At 37.6% G+C, this 4,714-nt stretch overlaps 1 pseudogene; it reads left to right on the top strand.

Moving 5' to 3' along the window:
- Positions 1-1,015: 1,015 nt before the first annotated feature.
- LOC149216432 (FT-interacting protein 3-like) lies at positions 1,016-3,490 on the top strand (annotated as a pseudogene).
- The last annotated feature ends 1,224 nt before the right edge of the window (positions 3,491-4,714 follow it).

Here is a 4,714-nt window from a genome sequence, read left to right as displayed (position 1 = left end):
GTTATTCTGAAATAAAATCACCAAAAAAAAATTAATACGCTTCCCCCCACTATTGCTTGAAGGTGGCCTACGCTAATGAATATATTTATGAAATTTAGTCGTTATATGTTATTAGTTTTTAAACTTTTCAATCAGAAGTTTTAAAACATTAGATATTAAATTGATTTTTTAAAATAAAAAATGAATTTTGAAATTTTTGAAATTAAAATTAAAAATTTTTAATTGATTAATATTATTGAAATAATTAATTTTATGAAATTTTTAATAAATTTATAAAAAAAATTATAAAAAAATTTCTAACAAATAAATATCATAAAAATATATATCAAATCTTATCCATTAATTACTTGACCATTCAATACCTATACAATTTATTAATAATAAGACAAAAAAAAATTTTACTCCACCGTGTTGAAGCCATAGCATGTAAACATTTCTATTTACCAAAAGCTATTAAAACTAGCAATTTATGAACTCGCAATCTCTTCCTCGAACAATGAACTGATGCATACAAATTGATAGAGACAGATACCCGGACCCTCACTCTTACAAACAACCTATAGTAATTACGTGTCAATTATATTTTATTTAAAAATTTGATACTATAGTTTAATTTTATATAACCATTTCCAATTCAAATATTCTATTTAAAAATTTAATACTATAATTTGATTTTATATGACCATTTCCAATTCAAATATTTTATTTAAAAATTTAATGCTATAATTAGATTTTATATGACCATATCCAATTCAATTTTCGCCTTGATTTTTTGGTCTCGAGAAAGTTCAACATACGAAAAAGAATATTCTTCAACTTCTAACCTTCTATTGTTATATCCTTCCCTTATTCCGCAGCAGGAAAAACATATGTTATTTATAAAAAGTATTTATTTATTTTCTTTCCTAAGCATTAAGCATTTCACGTAAATATATATTTTAAATATTTATTATAATATTATAAATAAAAAATATTTATTAATAATATAAATAAAAAATTATAATATTATGCTCACATGACCTGGCGGCGGGCACGACAGAGAACTCTCGCTCTGCTCTTTCATTCTGGTTTCTTGCGCCTAGGTGGGTATCGGCTTGAGGACAAGAAAGGTGAGGGCAAGGTCAAGGGCGAATTAATGTTGGCTGTCTGGTTGGGCACTCAGGCGGACGAAGCGTTTTCAGAGGCATGGCATTCGGATGTAGCAGCGGTGCACTCGAAGGGGCTTGTGAATACTTGATCTACCATTCGCCCAAATTGTGGTATGTGAGGGTGAATGTGATTGAAGCTAAAGATGTGATTCCCAGTGACAAGACTAAATTTCATGGTTTTCATGTCAAGGTTCAGTTGGGAAATCAGTTGCTGAAGACAAAGCCAACTGTGGCCGCTGGAAATATGAGTCCTTTTTGGGATGAGGACTTGCTTTTCGTGGCAGCGGAGCCATTCGAGGATCATTTGATTCTCACGGTCGAGGATCATTTGGGGCCGAATGAGGAAGAAATTCTTGGGAGTGTAACGATTCCTCTGAATAACATAGACAAACGACTGGATCATAAGATTGTGAATCCTCGATGGTTCAGACTTCAGAACCCTGCTGTTGCTGCGGGCGAGGGGAAGTCGAAGAAGAAAGACGTGAAGTTCGAGAGCAGAATTCTGCTGAGATTGCATTTATGTGGGGACTATCATGTCCTGGACGAGTCTACTCATTACAGCGGCGATCTGAGGCCGACCGACGAGCGTCTCTGGAAGCCTAAAATTGGTATTTTCCAGGTTGAGATCTTGCGCGCTCAGAACTTGCTTCCTATGAAGACCAAAGATGGACGAGGCAGAACGGATGCTTACTGCGTTGCCAAATATGGACAGAAATGGGTTCGTACCAGGACTCTGATTGATACCTTGAGTCCAAAATGGAGCGAGCAATATACCTGGGAAGTTTATGATCCCTGTACAGTAATCACTGTTTGTGTTTTTGACGATTGCCATCTTCAAGGGGACGAAAAGTCTTCGGCATCCGTGAAAGATGCCCGGATCGGTAAGGTTCGAATCCACCTTTCGATTCTCGAGACAGATCGCGTTTACACGCATGCCTATCCTCTGTTGATGCTTCATCCCTCAGGAATCATAAAGGCGGGCGAGCTTCATCTGGCTGTTCGTTTCTCCTGTTCGTCTCTGATGAACATGATGCAGATTTACACACAGCCATTGCTGCCGAAGATGCATTATCTTCATCCCCTATCTGTAACGGAGCTTGAACGTTTGCGATACCACGCAGTGAATATAGTGGCAATGTGGCTGGGAAAAGCGGAGCCTCCTCTGAGGCGAGAAGTGGTGAAGTATATGATGGACACGGATTCACGTATGTGGAGCTTGCGTCGCAGTAAGGCGAATTTCTTCCGCATAATGAATATCCTGGCTCCTCTCACAGCGGTAGGGCGATCGTTTAACGATATATGCCAATGGAAAAATCCTGTAACCACCGTCCTGGTGCACATCGTCATCTTGATTCTCATATGGTATCCAAAGCTAATTCTTCCGACCGCCTTCCTCTGCATGTTCCTGATTGGCATATGGAAATTTCCTTTCCGTCCACGGTGCCCACCCGATATGGACACAAGCCTCTTCCAGTCCGGACTGGTTCACCCAGACGAAATGGAGGAAGAATTCGACACATTCCCCACTAGCAGGGCCATTGACATTGTGAGAATGCGATACGATCGACTCAGGAACGTTTCTGAGCGAATACAGACCCTGTTGGGAAATATGTGTACTGAGGGAGAAAGGCTTCAAAATCTTCTGAGCTGGAGAGATCCACGAGCGACTACCATATTTCTCATATTTTGCTTGATAGCTGCCATAGTTCTCTATACCACGCCCTTCCAAATTGCAGTGGTTTTTGTTCTGTATCTCCTGCGCCATCCGAGGTTCCGCAACAGGCTTCCTTCTGCTCCTCTCAATTTCTTCAGGAGATTGCCTGATCATACCATTTCTCTGTTATAAAAATAGCTTGGTCTTTCATGCCTGCTGAAGCTAGAGCTTTGTTCTTTTGATTTAGTTTTTGTTCTGTGAATACACTATTCTAGCGGTGTATGTTTCTTTAATGTACCGTTCCAAGTTATTTCTTCAACAGCTGTAATTGATGATCTATCTATGATTTTATAGCTGCAACAGAGCAGAATTATCAGCATTACTGTTCTGAGATTATGTCATCAAGGCTTTTCTCCTTCAGCTTATCTAATGTATGGGCACTTCCGCATGTTGTGTAGTGGAGGAGCTTGTAACTTTTCTTATAATCTAATTTCCTTCTGGAACTTCTCCAGAGTTGATGCTCTGTATAGCCAACTGTACCATATTTTTCAACATAGAAAGAATGGATGTTATTTCAGCTGTGCTCTCTTTACCCTGCATTACAGCTCCATCTTTGGATACTGTATCGGAGCCACCCGTGCCTCTTCCATAGTCTCTTCAGAAGTGAAACCAATATTATGTTTCTTAACTGGACTGATTGCATTAATAACAAGTTAATTTGGTGTGGGAACGTGGTTGAATCTGATCAATGTCTGAAATTTTTGAGCTTTTTTTGGATTTGTGATCTAGAAGAAATGCTTTTGCCACAAGATTAGTAACGCTTTATTTAGTTTTTAAGAATTTTAGTTTTGTAACCAGGGAGAAGATCCTTTCACCACAGGATTACCAGAGTCTCTGTTTATTATCCAAAACCAAGAAGAAACAGTTGTAAGTTAAGGTTCAAACAAAATAGTTCAATCATAAGAAGAAGCATTTGTAACAAGGTTCAAACAAAATAGTTCAATCACTTCACTTCAACTAAAATAGTTCAATCACTTTACTTCAACTATGATGCTTACAGTGACCTATGTGAAGTGATTTGTGGAATTATCCAATTGATGTGAGTTATTTCTCCATCTCCATATTTTGTATGGTTGTGCAACACCGTTGTATTAACTATTTCACCATCTAAATAATTTGCACAACACACATGTAACAACTATGGTGATGCAGGTGCATTAGGCCAAGCACACAAAAGTGATAAGTTATTAAAGTCAGAGCAAGAGCTTAGCAATGTGATTTGATCACATGCCAACGCAAAATCATTTTAAAGTTTATTTGTGAAAAGTTTTTGATATTTAGTTAAGATTAGTTAGGAACATCTAGTTAAAAGAAATGATTTTATAGCTAGTAGGGAGTTAGAGCTAAGGGAAATTGGTTCACATCCATGAACTCACTTCTTGCACAATTTTTTTATTTTTTTCTTTAGTTTTGAAAAAAAGAGAGGAACATTTTTATGAAAGATTTTGGAGTCTGTATTGCTCCTATGAAAGATTTTGGAGTGTGTATTGGAGCAAGGGTTTGGAGTGTGTATTGGAGCAAGGGATTTTTGTTCTCTGTGTGAGATTGAAGTTAACTGAACAACATTTCTTAGACAAGTGGTTCTTTTATCAGTAAGTCGAATTTGTAAGTGTATATAAGATATTTGTTGGCTTTATGATACAGGTGTTGTCCTTGATGGCAACTCACTTAGATGAAAGATCATAGTGCAGCATGACAACAACAAAGAATTACAGATCAGACTACAAAGAATGAAGAAAGAGAGGTATACACAGGTTCACATTGACCAAGCTGCGTATACATGCAAGTTCACTGAACACAAGTCGCGTATACGTACACACGCACTTTCACGGAAGGAAAAACGTGTATATGT

The sequence above is a fragment of the Pinus tabuliformis genome, chromosome 1_1 (assembly GCF_031772625.1).
Source record: "Pinus tabuliformis cultivar Carrire ecotype Pingquan chromosome 1_1, CPIR1, whole genome shotgun sequence".
Lineage (NCBI taxonomy): Eukaryota > Viridiplantae > Streptophyta > Pinopsida > Pinales > Pinaceae > Pinus > Pinus tabuliformis.
This window is presented reverse-complemented; position numbering and strand designations above follow the sequence as displayed.